Here is an 18,912-nt window from a genome sequence, read left to right as displayed (position 1 = left end):
GTGTGTCAGGACCATGTTTGTGATTATGTTAAAGCAGTTCCAAGTGTTGACGGCTGTGTTGGAGACCCAGTGTGAGTGCTGTGTTGTGAGTGTGATAGTGTGTGTGTGTCTGTGTGTGTTTCCGAACCCCCTGTGTACGCCTGTAAGAAAAATTCCATGGGTGTTTGTGTGTGTTTCTTGTGTATGCGTGTGTCAGGAAAACGTTTGTGAGTATGTTAGGGCAGTTCCAAGTGTTGATGGCTCTGCCGAGGCCCAGTGTGAGTGCTGTGTTGCGAGTGTGACAGTGTGTGTGTGTGTGTGTGTGTGTGTGTGTTTTCGGGTTACCATTGTGTATGCCTGTATGAAAAAGTCGATGGGTGTATTTGTGTGTTCTTGCGTATTGTGTTTCAGATCCACATTTGTGAGTGTGTGAGGGCAGTTCCAAGTGTTCATGAGTTTGCTGGATATCCAGTGTGAGTGTGTGTTGTGAGTGTGACAGTGTGTGTGCGTGTCTGTGTGTGTGTTTGCAGGAAACCAGTCTGTATGCCTATAAGAAAAATTCGATGGGTGTTTGTGTGTGTTTCTTCTGTATGTGTGTGTCGGGACCACATTTGTGAATATGTTAGGGCAGTTCCAAGTGTTGATGGCTCTGCTGGAGACCCAGTGAGAGTGCTGTGTTGTGAGTGTGACAGTGTGTGTGTGTCTGTGTGTGTGTGTGTGTTTGGGGGAACCCCACAGTGTATGCTTCTAAGAAAAAGTCGATGGGTGTTTGTGTGTGTTTCTTGTGTATGTGTGTGTCGGGACCACGTATGAGAGTATTTTGTGGCAGTTCCAAGCGCCAGAGTGAATGCTGTGTTGTGAGTGTGGCAGTGTGTGTTTCTGTGTGTGTTTGTGTTGGCGGGAAAACATTGTGTATGCCTGTAAGAATAAGTCGATGGATGTTTGTGTGAGTTTCATGTGTATGTGTGTGTCGCGACCACATTTGTCAATATTTTAAGGCAGTTCCAAGTGTTGATGGTTCTGCTGGATACCCATTGTGAGTGGTGTGTTGTAAGTGTGACTGTGTGTGTGTGTGTTCAAGGGAAACCGTTGTGTATGCCTGTAAGAAAAAGTCGATGGGTGTTTGTGTGCGTTTCTTGTGTATGTGTGTGTCGGCAAAACGTTTGGGAGTATGTTAGGGCAGTTCCAAGTGTTGATGGCTCTGCCGAGGACCAGTGTGAGTGCTGTGTTGCGAGTGTGACAGTGTGTGTGTGTGTGTGTGTGTGTGTTTTCGGGTAACCATTGTGTATGCCTGTATGAAAAAGTCGATGGGTGTATTTGTGTGTTCTTGCGTATTGTGTTTCAGATCCACATTTGTGAGTGTGTGAGGGCAGTTCCAAGTCTTCATGAGTTTGCAGGATATCCAGTGTGAGTGTGTGTTGTGAGTGTGACAGTGTGTGTGCGTGTCTGTGTGTGTGTTTGCAGGAAACCAGTCTGTATGCCTATAAGAAAAATTCGATGGGTGTTTGTGTGTGTTTTTTCTGTATGTGTGTGTCGGGACCACATTTGTGAATATGTTAGGGCAGTTCCAAGTGTTGATGGCTCTGCTGGAGACCCAGTGAGAGTGCTGTGTTGTGAGTGTGATAGTGTGTGTGTGTCTGTGTGTGTGTGTGTGTTTGGGGGAACCCCACAGTGTATGCTTCTAAGAAAAAGTCGATGGGTGTTTGTGTGTGTTTCTTGTGTATGTGTGTGTCGAGACCACGTATGTGAGTATGTTGTGGCAGTTCCAAGTGCCAGTGTGAATGCTGTGTTGTGAGTGTGGCAGTGTGTGTTTCTGTGTGTGTTTGTGTTGGCGGGAAAACATTGTGTATGCCTGTAAGAATAAGTCGATGGATGTTTGTGTGAGTTTCATGTGTATGTGTGTGTCGCGACCACATTTGTCAATATTTTAAGGCAGTTCCAAGTGTTGATGGTTCTGCTGGATACCCATTGTGAGTGCTGTGTTGTAAGTGTGACTGTGTGTGTGTGTGTGTTCACGGGAAACCGTTGTGTATGCCTGTAAGAAAAAGTCGATGGGTGTTTGTGTGTGATTCTTGTGTATGTGTGTGTCGGTGAAACGTTTGTGAGTATGTTAGGGCAGTTCCAAGTGTTGATGGCTCTGCCGAGGTCCAGTGTGCGTACTGTGCTGTTAGTGTGACAGTGTGTGTGTGTGTGTGTGTGTGTGTTTGGGGAAACCCCACTCTGTCTCCCTGTAACAAAATGTTGATGGGTGTTTGTGTGTGTTTCTTCTGTATGTGTGTGTCGGGACCACGTTTGTTTGTATGTTAGGGCAGATTCAAGTGCCAGTGTGAATGCTGTGTTGTGAGTGTGATAGTGTGTGTGTGTGTGTGTTTGCGGAAACCATTGTGCATGACTGTAAGTAAAAGTCCATGGGAGTTTGTGTGTGTTTCTTGTGTATGTGTGTGTCGGGACCACGTTTGTGAGTATGTTAGGGCAGTTCCAACTGTTGATGGCTATGCCGGGGACCCAGTGTGAGTGCTGTGTTGTGCGTGTGATAGTGTCTGTGTGTGTGTGTGTGTGTTTTGCTGGATACCATTGTGTATGTCTGTAAGAAAAAGTCGTAGGGTGTTTTTGTGTGTTTCTTCTGCATGTGTGTTTCGGGACCACGTTTGTGAATATGTTAAGGTAATTCCAAGTGTTCATGGCTCTGCTGGAGATCCAATGTGAGTGCTCTGTCGTGAGTGTGCCTTGTGTGTGTGTGTGTGTGTGTGTGTGTTTGCAGGAAACCATTGTGTATGCCTGCAAGAAAAAGTCGATGGGTGTTTGTGTGTGTTATTTGTATATGTGTGTGTCAGGACCATGTTTGTGATTATGTTAAAGCAGTTCCAAGTGTTGACGGCTGTGTTGGAGACCCAGTGTGAGTGCTGTGTTGTGAGTGTGATAGTGTGTGTGTGTCTGTGTGTGTTTCCGAACCCCCTGTGTACGCCTGTAAGAAAAATTCCATGGGTGTTTGTGTGTGTTTCTTGTGTATGCGTGTGTCAGGAAAACGTTTGTGAGTATGTTAGGGCAGTTCCAAGTGTTGATGGCTCTGCCGAGGCCCAGTGTGAGTGCTGTGTTGCGAGTGTGACAGTGTGTGTGTGTGTGTGTGTTTTCGGGTTACCATTGTGTATGCCTGTATGAAAAAGTCGATGGGTGTATTTGTGTGTTCTTGCGTATTGTGTTTCAGATCCACATTTGTGAGTGTGTGAGGGCAGTTCCAAGTGTTCATGAGTTTGCTGGATATCCAGTGTGAGTGTGTGTTGTGAGTGTGACAGTGTGTGTGCGTGTCTGTGTGTGTGTTTGCAGGAAACCAGTCTGTATGCCTATAAGAAAAATTCGATGGGTGTTTGTGTGTGTTTCTTCTGTATGTGTGTGTCGGGACCACATTTGTGAATATGTTAGGGCAGTTCCAAGTGTTGATGGCTCTGCTGGAGACCCAGTGAGAGTGCTGTGTTGTGAGTGTGACAGTGTGTGTGTGTCTGTGTGTGTGTGTGTGTTTGGGGGAACCCCACAGTGTATGCTTCTAAGAAAAAGTCGATGGGTGTTTGTGTGTGTTTCTTGTGTATGTGTGTGTCGGGACCACGTATGAGAGTATTTTGTGGCAGTTCCAAGCGCCAGAGTGAATGCTGTGTTGTGAGTGTGGCAGTGTGTGTTTCTGTGTGTGTTTGTGTTGGCGGGAAAACATTGTGTATGCCTGTAAGAATAAGTCGATGGATGTTTGTGTGAGTTTCATGTGTATGTGTGTGTCGCGACCACATTTGTCAATATTTTAAGGCAGTTCCAAGTGTTGATGGTTCTGCTGGATACCCATTGTGAGTGGTGTGTTGTAAGTGTGACTGTGTGTGTGTGTGTTCAAGGGAAACCGTTGTGTATGCCTGTAAGAAAAAGTCGATGGGTGTTTGTGTGCGTTTCTTGTGTATGTGTGTGTCGGGAAAACGTTTGGGAGTATGTTAGGGCAGTTCCAAGTGTTGATGGCTCTGCCGAGGACCAGTGTGAGTGCTGTGTTGCGAGTGTGACAGTGTGTGTGTGTGTGTGTGTGTGTGTTTTCGGGTAACCATTGTGTATGCCTGTATGAAAAAGTCGATGGGTGTATTTGTGTGTTCTTGCGTATTGTGTTTCAGATCCACATTTGTGAGTGTGTGAGGGCAGTTCCAAGTCTTCATGAGTTTGCAGGATATCCAGTGTGAGTGTGTGTTGTGAGTGTGACAGTGTGTGTGCGTGTCTGTGTGTGTGTTTGCAGGAAACCAGTCTGTATGCCTATAAGAAAAATTCGATGGGTGTTTGTGTGTGTTTTTTCTGTATGTGTGTGTCGGGACCACATTTGTGAATATGTTAGGGCAGTTCCAAGTGTTGATGGCTCTGCTGGAGACCCAGTGAGAGTGCTGTGTTGTGAGTGTGATAGTGTGTGTGTGTCTGTGTGTGTGTGTGTGTGTTTGGGGGAACCCCACAGTGTATGCTTCTAAGAAAAAGTCGATGGGTGTTTGTGTGTGTTTCTTGTGTATGTGTGTGTCGAGACCACGTATGTGAGTATGTTGTGGCAGTTCCAAGCGCCAGTGTGAATGCTGTGTTGTGAGTGTGGCAGTGTGTGTTTCTGTGTGTGTTTGTGTTGGCGGGAAAACATTGTGTATGCCTGTAAGAATAAGTCGATGGATGTTTGTGTGAGTTTCATGTGTATGTGTGTGTCGCGACCACATTTGTCAATATTTTAAGGCAGTTCCAAGTGTTGATGGTTCTGCTGGATACCCATTGTGAGTGCTGTGTTGTAAGTGTGACTGTGTGTGTGTGTGTGTTCACGGGAAACCGTTGTGTATGCCTGTAAGAAAAAGTCGATGGGTGTTTGTGTGTGATTCTTGTGTATGTGTGTGTCGGTGAAACGTTTGTGAGTATGTTAGGGCAGTTCCAAGTGTTGATGGCTCTGCCGAGGTCCAGTGTGCGTACTGTGCTGTTAGTGTGACAGTGTGTGTGTGTGTGTGTGTGTGTGTTTGGGGAAACCCCACTCTGTCTCCCTGTAACAAAATGTTGATGGGTGTTTGTGTGTGTTTCTTCTGTATGTGTGTGTCGGGACCACGTTTGTTTGTATGTTAGGGCAGATTCAAGTGCCAGTGTGAATGCTGTGTTGTGAGTGTGATAGTGTGTGTGTGTGTGTGTTTGCGGAAACCATTGTGCATGACTGTAAGTAAAAGTCCATGGGAGTTTGTGTGTGTTTCTTGTGTATGTGTGTGTCGGGACCACGTTTGTGAGTATGTTAGGGCAGTTCCAACTGTTGATGGCTATGCCGGGGACCCAGTGTGAGTGCTGTGTTGTGCGTGTGATAGTGTCTGTGTGTGTGTGTGTGTGTTTTGCTGGATACCATTGTGTATGTCTGTAAGAAAAAGTCGTAGGGTGTTTTTGTGTGTTTCTTCTGCATGTGTGTTTCGGGACCACGTTTGTGAATATGTTAAGGTAATTCCAAGTGTTCATGGCTCTGCTGGAGATCCAATGTGAGTGCTCTGTCGTGAGTGTGCCTTGTGTGTGTGTGTGTGTGTGTGTGTGTGTTTGCAGGAAACCATTGTGTATGCCTGCAAGAAAAAGTCGATGGGTGTTTGTGTGTGTTATTTGTATATGTGTGTGTCAGGACCATGTTTGTGATTATGTTAAAGCAGTTCCAAGTGTTGACGGCTGTGTTGGAGACCCAGTGTGAGTGCTGTGTTGTGAGTGTGATAGTGTGTGTGTGTCTGTGTGTGTTTCCGAACCCCCTGTGTACGCCTGTAAGAAAAATTCCATGGGTGTTTGTGTGTGTTTCTTGTGTATGCGTGTGTCAGGAAAACGTTTGTGAGTATGTTAGGGCAGTTCCAAGTGTTGATGGCTCTGCCGAGGCCCAGTGTGAGTGCTGTGTTGCGAGTGTGACAGTGTGTGTGTGTGTGTGTGTGTGTGTGTTTTCGGGTTACCATTGTGTATGCCTGTATGAAAAAGTCGATGGGTGTATTTGTGTGTTCTTGCGTATTGTGTTTCAGATCCACATTTGTGAGTGTGTGAGGGCAGTTCCAAGTGTTCATGAGTTTGCTGGATATCCAGTGTGAGTGTGTGTTGTGAGTGTGACAGTGTGTGTGCGTGTCTGTGTGTGTGTTTGCAGGAAACCAGTCTGTATGCCTATAAGAAAAATTCGATGGGTGTTTGTGTGTGTTTCTTCTGTATGTGTGTGTCGGGACCACATTTGTGAATATGTTAGGGCAGTTCCAAGTGTTGATGGCTCTGCTGGAGACCCAGTGAGAGTGCTGTGTTGTGAGTGTGACAGTGTGTGTGTGTCTGTGTGTGTGTGTGTGTTTGGGGGAACCCCACAGTGTATGCTTCTAAGAAAAAGTCGATGGGTGTTTGTGTGTGTTTCTTGTGTATGTGTGTGTCGGGACCACGTATGAGAGTATTTTGTGGCAGTTCCAAGCGCCAGAGTGAATGCTGTGTTGTGAGTGTGGCAGTGTGTGTTTCTGTGTGTGTTTGTGTTGGCGGGAAAACATTGTGTATGCCTGTAAGAATAAGTCGATGGATGTTTGTGTGAGTTTCATGTGTATGTGTGTGTCGCGACCACATTTGTCAATATTTTAAGGCAGTTCCAAGTGTTGATGGTTCTGCTGGATACCCATTGTGAGTGGTGTGTTGTAAGTGTGACTGTGTGTGTGTGTGTTCAAGGGAAACCGTTGTGTATGCCTGTAAGAAAAAGTCGATGGGTGTTTGTGTGCGTTTCTTGTGTATGTGTGTGTCGGGAAAACGTTTGGGAGTATGTTAGGGCAGTTCCAAGTGTTGATGGCTCTGCCGAGGACCAGTGTGAGTGCTGTGTTGCGAGTGTGACAGTGTGTGTGTGTGTGTGTGTGTGTGTTTTCGGGTTACCATTGTGTATGCCTGTATGAAAAAGTCGATGGGTGTATTTGTGTGTTCTTGCGTATTGTGTTTCAGATCCACATTTGTGAGTGTGTGAGGGCAGTTCCAAGTCTTCATGAGTTTGCAGGATATCCAGTGTGAGTGTGTGTTGTGAGTGTGACAGTGTGTGTGCGTGTCTGTGTGTGTGTTTGCAGGAAACCAGTCTGTATGCCTATAAGAAAAATTCGATGGGTGTTTGTGTGTGTTTTTTCTGTATGTGTGTGTCGGGACCACATTTGTGAATATGTTAGGGCAGTTCCATGTGTTGATGGCTCTGCTGGAGACCCAGTGAGAGTGCTGTGTTGTGAGTGTGATAGTGTGTGTGTGTCTGTGTGTGTGTGTGTGTTTGGGGGAACCCCACAGTGTATGCTTCTAAGAAAAAGTCGATGGGTGTTTGTGTGTGTTTCTTGTGTATGTGTGTGTCGAGACCACGTATGTGAGTATGTTGTGGCAGTTCCAAGCGCCAGTGTGAATGCTGTGTTGTGAGTGTGGCAGTGTGTGTTTCTGTGTGTGTTTGTGTTGGCGGGAAAACATTGTGTATGCCTGTAAGAATAAGTCGATGGATGTTTGTGTGAGTTTCATGTGTATGTGTGTGTCGCGACCACATTTGTCAATATTTTAAGGCAGTTCCAAGTGTTGATGGTTCTGCTGGATACCCATTGTGAGTGCTGTGTTGTAAGTGTGACTGTGTGTGTGTGTGTGTTCACGGGAAACCGTTGTGTATGCCTGTAAGAAAAAGTCGATGGGTGTTTGTGTGTGATTCTTGTGTATGTGTGTGTCGGTGAAACGTTTGTGAGTATGTTAGGGCAGTTCCAAGTGTTGATGGCTCTGCCGAGGTCCAGTGTGCGTACTGTGCTGTTAGTGTGACAGTGTGTGTGTGTGTGTGTGTGTGTGTGTTTGGGGAAACCCCACTCTGTCTCCCTGTAACAAAATGTTGATGGGTGTTTGTGTGTGTTTCTTCTGTATGTGTGTGTCGGGACCACGTTTGTTTGTATGTTAGGGCAGATTCAAGTGCCAGTGTGAATGCTGTGTTGTGAGTGTGATAGTGTGTGTGTGTGTGTGTTTGCGGAAACCATTGTGCATGACTGTAAGTAAAAGTCCATGGGAGTTTGTGTGTGTTTCTTGTGTATGTGTGTGTCGGGACCACGTTTGTGAGTATGTTAGGGCAGTTCCAACTGTTGATGGCTATGCCGGGGACCCAGTGTGAGTGCTGTGTTGTGCGTGTGATAGTGTCTGTGTGTGTGTGTGTGTGTTTTGCTGGATACCATTGTGTATGTCTGTAAGAAAAAGTCGTAGGGTGTTTTTGTGTGTTTCTTCTGCATGTGTGTTTCGGGACCACGTTTGTGAATATGTTAAGGTAATTCCAAGTGTTCATGGCTCTGCTGGAGATCCAATGTGAGTGCTCTGTCGTGAGTGTGCCTTGTGTGTGTGTGTGTGTGTGTGTGTGTGTTTGCAGGAAACCATTGTGTATGCCTGCAAGAAAAAGTCGATGGGTGTTTGTGTGTGTTATTTGTATATGTGTGTGTCAGGACCATGTTTGTGATTATGTTAAAGCAGTTCCAAGTGTTGACGGCTGTGTTGGAGACCCAGTGTGAGTGCTGTGTTGTGAGTGTGATAGTGTGTGTGTGTCTGTGTGTGTTTCCGAACCCCCTGTGTACGCCTGTAAGAAAAATTCCATGGGTGTTTGTGTGTGTTTCTTGTGTATGCGTGTGTCAGGAAAACGTTTGTGAGTATGTTAGGGCAGTTCCAAGTGTTGATGGCTCTGCCGAGGCCCAGTGTGAGTGCTGTGTTGCGAGTGTGACAGTGTGTGTGTGTGTGTGTGTGTGTGTGTTTTCGGGTTACCATTGTGTATGCCTGTATGAAAAAGTCGATGGGTGTATTTGTGTGTTCTTGCGTATTGTGTTTCAGATCCACATTTGTGAGTGTGTGAGGGCAGTTCCAAGTGTTCATGAGTTTGCTGGATATCCAGTGTGAGTGTGTGTTGTGAGTGTGACAGTGTGTGTGCGTGTCTGTGTGTGTGTTTGCAGGAAACCAGTCTGTATGCCTATAAGAAAAATTCGATGGGTGTTTGTGTGTGTTTCTTCTGTATGTGTGTGTCGGGACCACATTTGTGAATATGTTAGGGCAGTTCCAAGTGTTGATGGCTCTGCTGGAGACCCAGTGAGAGTGCTGTGTTGTGAGTGTGACAGTGTGTGTGTGTCTGTGTGTGTGTGTGTGTTTGGGGGAACCCCACAGTGTATGCTTCTAAGAAAAAGTCGATGGGTGTTTGTGTGTGTTTCTTGTGTATGTGTGTGTCGGGACCACGTATGAGAGTATTTTGTGGCAGTTCCAAGCGCCAGAGTGAATGCTGTGTTGTGAGTGTGGCAGTGTGTGTTTCTGTGTGTGTTTGTGTTGGCGGGAAAACATTGTGTATGCCTGTAAGAATAAGTCGATGGATGTTTGTGTGAGTTTCATGTGTATGTGTGTGTCGCGACCACATTTGTCAATATTTTAAGGCAGTTCCAAGTGTTGATGGTTCTGCTGGATACCCATTGTGAGTGGTGTGTTGTAAGTGTGACTGTGTGTGTGTGTGTTCAAGGGAAACCGTTGTGTATGCCTGTAAGAAAAAGTCGATGGGTGTTTGTGTGCGTTTCTTGTGTATGTGTGTGTCGGGAAAACGTTTGGGAGTATGTTAGGGCAGTTCCAAGTGTTGATGGCTCTGCCGAGGACCAGTGTGAGTGCTGTGTTGCGAGTGTGACAGTGTGTGTGTGTGTGTGTGTTTTCGGGTAACCATTGTGTATGCCTGTATGAAAAAGTCGATGGGTGTATTTGTGTGTTCTTGCGTATTGTGTTTCAGATCCACATTTGTGAGTGTGTGAGGGCAGTTCCAAGTCTTCATGAGTTTGCAGGATATCCAGTGTGAGTGTGTGTTGTGAGTGTGACAGTGTGTGTGCGTGTCTGTGTGTGTGTTTGCAGGAAACCAGTCTGTATGCCTATAAGAAAAATTCGATGGGTGTTTGTGTGTGTTTTTTCTGTATGTGTGTGTCGGGACCACATTTGTGAATATGTTAGGGCAGTTCCAAGTGTTGATGGCTCTGCTGGAGACCCAGTGAGAGTGCTGTGTTGTGAGTGTGATAGTGTGTGTGTGTCTGTGTGTGTGTGTGTGTTTGGGGGAACCCCACAGTGTATGCTTCTAAGAAAAAGTCGATGGGTGTTTGTGTGTGTTTCTTGTGTATGTGTGTGTCGAGACCACGTATGTGAGTATGTTGTGGCAGTTCCAAGCGCCAGTGTGAATGCTGTGTTGTGAGTGTGGCAGTGTGTGTTTCTGTGTGTGTTTGTGTTGGCGGGAAAACATTGTGTATGCCTGTAAGAATAAGTCGATGGATGTTTGTGTGAGTTTCATGTGTATGTGTGTGTCGCGACCACATTTGTCAATATTTTAAGGCAGTTCCAAGTGTTGATGGTTCTGCTGGATACCCATTGTGAGTGCTGTGTTGTAAGTGTGACTGTGTGTGTGTGTGTGTTCACGGGAAACCGTTGTGTATGCCTGTAAGAAAAAGTCGATGGGTGTTTGTGTGTGATTCTTGTGTATGTGTGTGTCGGTGAAACGTTTGTGAGTATGTTAGGGCAGTTCCAAGTGTTGATGGCTCTGCCGAGGTCCAGTGTGCGTACTGTGCTGTTAGTGTGACAGTGTGTGTGTGTGTGTGTGTGTGTGTGTTTGGGGAAACCCCACTCTGTCTCCCTGTAACAAAATGTTGATGGGTGTTTGTGTGTGTTTCTTCTGTATGTGTGTGTCGGGACCACGTTTGTTTGTATGTTAGGGCAGATTCAAGTGCCAGTGTGAATGCTGTGTTGTGAGTGTGATAGTGTGTGTGTGTGTGTTTGCGGAAACCATTGTGCATGACTGTAAGTAAAAGTCCATGGGAGTTTGTGTGTGTTTCTTGTGTATGTGTGTGTCGGGACCACGTTTGTGAGTATGTTAGGGCAGTTCCAACTGTTGATGGCTATGCCGGGGACCCAGTGTGAGTGCTGTGTTGTGCGTGTGATAGTGTCTGTGTGTGTGTGTGTGTGTTTTGCTGGATACCATTGTGTATGTCTGTAAGAAAAAGTCGTAGGGTGTTTTTGTGTGTTTCTTCTGCATGTGTGTTTCGGGACCACGTTTGTGAATATGTTAAGGTAATTCCAAGTGTTCATGGCTCTGCTGGAGATCCAATGTGAGTGCTCTGTCGTGAGTGTGCCTTGTGTGTGTGTGTGTGTGTGTGTGTGTTTGCAGGAAACCATTGTGTATGCCTGCAAGAAAAAGTCGATGGGTGTTTGTGTGTGTTATTTGTATATGTGTGTGTCAGGACCATATTTGTGATTATGTTAAAGCAGTTCCAAGTGTTGACGGCTGTGTTGGAGACCCAGTGTGAGTGCTGTGTTGTGAGTGTGATAGTGTGTGTGTGTCTGTGTGTGTTTCCGAACCCCCTGTGTACGCCTGTAAGAAAAATTCCATGGGTGTTTGTGTGTGTTTCTTGTGTATGCGTGTGTCAGGAAAACGTTTGTGAGTATGTTAGGGCAGTTCCAAGTGTTGATGGCTCTGCCGAGGCCCAGTGTGAGTGCTGTGTTGCGAGTGTGACAGTGTGTGTGTGTGTGTGTGTGTGTGTGTTTTCGGGTTACCATTGTGTATGCCTGTATGAAAAAGTCGATGGGTGTATTTGTGTGTTCTTGCGTATTGTGTTTCAGATCCACATTTGTGAGTGTGTGAGGGCAGTTCCAAGTGTTCATGAGTTTGCTGGATATCCAGTGTGAGTGTGTGTTGTGAGTGTGACAGTGTGTGTGCGTGTCTGTGTGTGTGTTTGCAGGAAACCAGTCTGTATGCCTATAAGAAAAATTCGATGGGTGTTTGTGTGTGTTTCTTCTGTATGTGTGTGTCGGGACCACATTTGTGAATATGTTAGGGCAGTTCCAAGTGTTGATGGCTCTGCTGGAGACCCAGTGAGAGTGCTGTGTTGTGAGTGTGACAGTGTGTGTGTGTCTGTGTGTGTGTGTGTGTTTGGGGGAACCCCACAGTGTATGCTTCTAAGAAAAAGTCGATGGGTGTTTGTGTGTGTTTCTTGTGTATGTGTGTGTCGGGACCACGTATGAGAGTATTTTGTGGCAGTTCCAAGCGCCAGAGTGAATGCTGTGTTGTGAGTGTGGCAGTGTGTGTTTCTGTGTGTGTTTGTGTTGGCGGGAAAACATTGTGTATGCCTGTAAGAATAAGTCGATGGATGTTTGTGTGAGTTTCATGTGTATGTGTGTGTCGCGACCACATTTGTCAATATTTTAAGGCAGTTCCAAGTGTTGATGGTTCTGCTGGATACCCATTGTGAGTGGTGTGTTGTAAGTGTGACTGTGTGTGTGTGTGTTCAAGGGAAACCGTTGTGTATGCCTGTAAGAAAAAGTCGATGGGTGTTTGTGTGCGTTTCTTGTGTATGTGTGTGTCGGGAAAACGTTTGGGAGTATGTTAGGGCAGTTCCAAGTGTTGATGGCTCTGCCGAGGACCAGTGTGAGTGCTGTGTTGCGAGTGTGACAGTGTGTGTGTGTGTGTGTGTGTGTGTTTTCGGGTAACCATTGTGTATGCCTGTATGAAAAAGTCGATGGGTGTATTTGTGTGTTCTTGCGTATTGTGTTTCAGATCCACATTTGTGAGTGTGTGAGGGCAGTTCCAAGTCTTCATGAGTTTGCAGGATATCCAGTGTGAGTGTGTGTTGTGAGTGTGACAGTGTGTGTGCGTGTCTGTGTGTGTGTTTGCAGGAAACCAGTCTGTATGCCTATAAGAAAAATTCGATGGGTGTTTGTGTGTGTTTCTTCTGTATGTGTGTGTCGGGACCACATTTGTGAATATGTTAGGGCAGTTCCAAGTGTTGATGGCTCTGCTGGAGACCCAGTGAGAGTGCTGTGTTGTGAGTGTGATAGTGTGTGTGTGTCTGTGTGTGTGTGTGTGTTTGGGGGAACCCCACAGTGTATGCTTCTAAGAAAAAGTCGATGGGTGTTTGTGTGTGTTTCTTGTGTATGTGTGTGTCGAGACCACGTATGTGAGTATGTTGTGGCAGTTCCAAGCGCCAGTGTGAATGCTGTGTTGTGAGTGTGGCAGTGTGTGTTTCTGTGTGTGTTTGTGTTGGCGGGAAAACATTGTGTATGCCTGTAAGAATAAGTCGATGGATGTTTGTGTGAGTTTCATGTGTATGTGTGTGTCGCGACCACATTTGTCAATATTTTAAGGCAGTTCCAAGTGTTGATGGTTCTGCTGGATACCCATTGTGAGTGCTGTGTTGTAAGTGTGACTGTGTGTGTGTGTGTTCACGGGAAACCGTTGTGTATGCCTATAAGAAAAAGTCGATGGGTGTTTGTGTGTGATTCTTGTGTATGTGTGTGTCGGTGAAACGTTTGTGAGTATGTTAGGGCAGTTCCAAGTGTTGATGGCTCTGCCGAGGTCCAGTGTGCGTACTGTGCTGTTAGTGTGACAGTGTGTGTGTGTGTGTGTGTGTGTGTTTGGGGAAACCCCACTCTGTCTCCCTGTAACAAAATGTTGATGGGTGTTTGTGTGTGTTTCTTCTGTATGTGTGTGTCGGGACCACGTTTGTTTGTATGTTAGGGCAGATTCAAGTGCCAGTGTGAATGCTGTGTTGTGAGTGTGATAGTGTGTGTGTGTGTGTGTTTGCGGAAACCATTGTGCATGACTGTAAGTAAAAGTCCATGGGAGTTTGTGTGTGTTTCTTGTGTATGTGTGTGTCGGGACCACGTTTGTGAGTATGTTAGGGCAGTTCCAACTGTTGATGGCTATGCCGGGGACCCAGTGTGAGTGCTGTGTTGTGCGTGTGATAGTGTCTGTGTGTGTGTGTGTGTGTTTTGCTGGATACCATTGTGTATGTCTGTAAGAAAAAGTCGTAGGGTGTTTTTGTGTGTTTCTTCTGCATGTGTGTTTCGGGACCACGTTTGTGAATATGTTAAGGTAATTCCAAGTGTTCATGGCTCTGCTGGAGATCCAATGTGAGTGCTCTGTCGTGAGTGTGCCTTGTGTGTGTGTGTGTGTGTGTGTGTGTGTGTTTGCAGGAAACCATTGTGTATGCCTGCAAGAAAAAGTCGATGGGTGTTTGTGTGTGTTATTTGTATATGTGTGTGTCAGGACCATGTTTGTGATTATGTTAAAGCAGTTCCAAGTGTTGACGGCTGTGTTGGAGACCCAGTGTGAGTGCTGTGTTGTGAGTGTGATAGTGTGTGTGTGTCTGTGTGTGTTTCCGAACCCCCTGTGTACGCCTGTAAGAAAAATTCCATGGGTGTTTGTGTGTGTTTCTTGTGTATGCGTGTGTCAGGAAAACGTTTGTGAGTATGTTAGGGCAGTTCCAAGTGTTGATGGCTCTGCCGAGGCCCAGTGTGAGTGCTGTGTTGCGAGTGTGACAGTGTGTGTGTGTGTGTGTGTGTTTTCGGGTTACCATTGTGTATGCCTGTATGAAAAAGTCGATGGGTGTATTTGTGTGTTCTTGCGTATTGTGTTTCAGATCCACATTTGTGAGTGTGTGAGGGCAGTTCCAAGTGTTCATGAGTTTGCTGGATATCCAGTGTGAGTGTGTGTTGTGAGTGTGACAGTGTGTGTGCGTGTCTGTGTGTGTGTTTGCAGGAAACCAGTCTGTATGCCTATAAGAAAAATTCGATGGGTGTTTGTGTGTGTTTCTTCTGTATGTGTGTGTCGGGACCACATTTGTGAATATGTTAGGGCAGTTCCAAGTGTTGATGGCTCTGCTGGAGACCCAGTGAGAGTGCTGTGTTGTGAGTGTGACAGTGTGTGTGTGTCTGTGTGTGTGTGTGTGTTTGGGGGAACCCCACAGTGTATGCTTCTAAGAAAAAGTCGATGGGTGTTTGTGTGTGTTTCTTGTGTATGTGTGTGTCGGGACCACGTATGAGAGTATTTTGTGGCAGTTCCAAGCGCCAGAGTGAATGCTGTGTTGTGAGTGTGGCAGTGTGTGTTTCTGTGTGTGTTTGTGTTGGCGGGAAAACATTGTGTATGCCTGTAAGAATAAGTCGATGGATGTTTGTGTGAGTTTCATGTGTATGTGTGTGTCGCGACCACATTTGTCAATATTTTAAGGCAGTTCCAAGTGTTGATGGTTCTGCTGGATACCCATTGTGAGTGGTGTGTTGTAAGTGTGACTGTGTGTGTGTGTGTTCAAGGGAAACCGTTGTGTATGCCTGTAAGAAAAAGTCGATGGGTGTTTGTGTGCGTTTCTTGTGTATGTGTGTGTCGGGAAAACGTTTGGGAGTATGTTAGGGCAGTTCCAAGTGTTGATGGCTCTGCCGAGGACCAGTGTGAGTGCTGTGTTGCGAGTGTGACAGTGTGTGTGTGTGTGTGTGTGTTTTCGGGTAACCATTGTGTATGCCTGTATGAAAAAGTCGATGGGTGTATTTGTGTGTTCTTGCGTATTGTGTTTCAGATCCACATTTGTGAGTGTGTGAGGGCAGTTCCAAGTCTTCATGAGTTTGCAGGATATCCAGTGTGAGTGTGTGTTGTGAGTGTGACAGTGTGTGTGCGTGTCTGTGTGTGTGTTTGCAGGAAACCAGTCTGTATGCCTATAAGAAAAATTCGATGGGTGTTTGTGTGTGTTTTTTCTGTATGTGTGTGTCGGGACCACATTTGTGAATATGTTAGGGCAGTTCCAAGTGTTGATGGCTCTGCTGGAGACCCAGTGAGAGTGCTGTGTTGTGAGTGTGATAGTGTGTGTGTGTCTGTGTGTGTGTGTGTGTTTGGGGGAACCCCACAGTGTATGCTTCTAAGAAAAAGTCGATGGGTGTTTGTGTGTGTTTCTTGTGTATGTGTGTGTCGAGACCACGTATGTGAGTATGTTGTGGCAGTTCCAAGCGCCAGTGTGAATGCTGTGTTGTGAGTGTGGCAGTGTGTGTTTCTGTGTGTGTTTGTGTTGGCGGGAAAACATTGTGTATGCCTGTAAGAATAAGTCGATGGATGTTTGTGTGAGTTTCATGTGTATGTGTGTGTCGCGACCACATTTGTCAATATTTTAAGGCAGTTCCAAGTGTTGATGGTTCTGCTGGATACCCATTGTGAGTGCTGTGTTGTAAGTGTGACTGTGTGTGTGTGTGTTCACGGGAAACCGTTGTGTATGCCTGTAAGAAAAAGTCGATGGGTGTTTGTGTGTGATTCTTGTGTATGTGTGTGTCGGTGAAACGTTTGTGAGTATGTTAGGGCAGTTCCAAGTGTTGATGGCTCTGCCGAGGTCCAGTGTGCGTACTGTGCTGTTAGTGTGACAGTGTGTGTGTGTGTGTGTGTGTGTGTTTGGGGAAACCCCACTCTGTCTCCCTGTAACAAAATGTTGATGGGTGTTTGTGTGTGTTTCTTCTGTATGTGTGTGTCGGGACCACGTTTGTTTGTATGTTAGGGCAGATTCAAGTGCCAGTGTGAATGCTGTGTTGTGAGTGTGATAGTGTGTGTGTGTGTGTGTTTGCGGAAACCATTGTGCATGACTGTAAGTAAAAGTCCATGGGAGTTTGTGTGTGTTTCTTGTGTATGTGTGTGTCGGGACCACGTTTGTGAGTATGTTAGGGCAGTTCCAACTGTTGATGGCTATGCCGGGGACCCAGTGTGAGTGCTGTGTTGTGCGTGTGATAGTGTCTGTGTGTGTGTGTGTGTGTTTTGCTGGATACCATTGTGTATGTCTGTAAGAAAAAGTCGTAGGGTGTTTTTGTGTGTTTCTTCTGCATGTGTGTTTCGGGACCACGTTTGTGAATATGTTAAGGTAATTCCAAGTGTTCATGGCTCTGCTGGAGATCCAATGTGAGTGCTCTGTCGTGAGTGTGCCTTGTGTGTGTGTGTGTGTGTGTGTGTGTGTGTGTTTGCAGGAAACCATTGTGTATGCCTGCAAGAAAAAGTCGATGGGTGTTTGTGTGTGTTATTTGTATATGTGTGTGTCAGGACCATGTTTGTGATTATGTTAAAGCAGTTCCAAGTGTTGACGGCTGTGTTGGAGACCCAGTGTGAGTGCTGTGTTGTGAGTGTGATAGTGTGTGTGTGTCTGTGTGTGTTTCCGAACCCCCTGTGTACGCCTGTAAGAAAAATTCCATGGGTGTTTGTGTGTGTTTCTTGTGTATGCGTGTGTCAGGAAAACGTTTGTGAGTATGTTAGGGCAGTTCCAAGTGTTGATGGCTCTGCCGAGGCCCAGTGTGAGTGCTGTGTTGCGAGTGTGACAGTGTGTGTGTGTGTGTGTGTGTGTGTTTTCGGGTTACCATTGTGTATGCCTGTATGAAAAAGTCGATGGGTGTATTTGTGTGTTCTTGCGTATTGTGTTTCAGATCCACATTTGTGAGTGTGTGAGGGCAGTTCCAAGTGTTCATGAGTTTGCTGGATATCCAGTGTGAGTGTGTGTTGTGAGTGTGACAGTGTGTGTGCGTGTCTGTGTGTGTGTTTGCAGGAAACCAGTCTGTATGCCTATAAGAAAAATTCGATGGGTGTTTGTGTGTGTTTCTTCTGTATGTGTGTGTCGGGACCACATTTGTGAATATGTTAGGGCAGTTCCAAGTGTTGATGGCTCTGCTGGAGACCCAGTGAGAGTGCTGTGTTGTGAGTGTGACAGTGTGTGTGTGTCTGTGTGTGTGTGTGTGTTTGGGGGAACCCCACAGTGTATGCTTCTAAGAAAAAGTCGATGGGTGTTTGTGTGTGTTTCTTGTGTATGTGTGTGTCGGGACCACGTATGAGAGTATTTTGTGGCAGTTCCAAGCGCCAGAGTGAATGCTGTGTTGTGAGTGTGGCAGTGTGTGTTTCTGTGTGTGTTTGTGTTGGCGGGAAAACATTGTGTATGCCTGTAAGAATAAGTCGATGGATGTTTGTGTGAGTTTCATGTGTATGTGTGTGTCGCGACCACATTTGTCAATATTTTAAGGCAGTTCCAAGTGTTGATGGTTCTGCTGGATACCCATTGTGAGTGGTGTGTTGTAAGTGTGACTGTGTGTGTGTGTGTTCAAGGGAAACCGTTGTGTATGCCTGTAAGAAAAAGTCGATGGGTGTTTGTGTGCGTTTCTTGTGTATGTGTGTGTCGGGAAAACGTTTGGGAGTATGTTAGGGCAGTTCCAAGTGTTGATGGCTCTGCCGAGGACCAGTGTGAGTGCTGTGTTGCGAGTGTGACAGTGTGTGTGTGTGTGTGTGTTTTCGGGTAACCATTGTGTATGCCTGTATGAAAAAGTCGATGGGTGTATTTGTGTGTTCTTGCGTATTGTGTTTCAGATCCACATTTGTGAGTGTGTGAGGGCAGTTCCAAGTCTTCATGAGTTTGCAGGATATCCAGTGTGAGTGTGTGTTGTGAGTGTGACAGTGTGTGTGCGTGTCTGTGTGTGTGTTTGCAGGAAACCAGTCTGTATGCCTATAAGAAAAATTCGATGGGTGTTTGTGTGTGTTTCTTCTGTATGTGTGTGTCGGGACCACATTTGTGAATATGTTAGGGCAGTTCCAAGTGTTGATGGCTCTGCTGGAGACCCAGTGAGAGTGCTGTGTTGTGAGTGTGATAGTGTGTGTGTGTCTGTGTGTGTGTGTGTGTTTGGGGGAACCCCACAGTGTATGCTTCTAAGAAAAAGTCGATGGGTGTTTGTGTGTGTTTCTTGTGTATGTGTGTGTCGAGACCACGTATGTGAGTATGTTGTGGCAGTTCCAAGCGCCAGTGTGAATGCTGTGTTGTGAGTGTGGCAGTGTGTGTTTCTGTGTGTGTTTGTGTTGGCGGGAAAACATTGTGTATGCCTGTAAGAATAAGTCGATGGATGTTTGTGTGAGTTTCATGTGTATGTGTGTGTCGCGACCACATTTGTCAATATTTTAAGGCAGTTCCAAGTGTTGATGGTTCTGCTGGATACCCATTGTGAGTGCTGTGTTGTAAGTGTGACTGTGTGTGTGTGTGTGTTCACGGGAAACCGTTGTGTATGCCTGTAAGAAAAAGTCGATGGGTGTTTGTGTGTGATTCTTGTGTATGTGTGTGTCGGTGAAACGTTTGTGAGTATGTTAGGGCAGTTCCAAGTGTTGATGGCTCT

The sequence above is a fragment of the Ursus arctos genome, chromosome Y (genome assembly GCF_023065955.2).
Source record: "Ursus arctos isolate Adak ecotype North America chromosome Y, UrsArc2.0, whole genome shotgun sequence".
NCBI lineage: Eukaryota > Metazoa > Chordata > Mammalia > Carnivora > Ursidae > Ursus > Ursus arctos.
Note: the sequence above shows the minus strand (reverse complement) of the source record.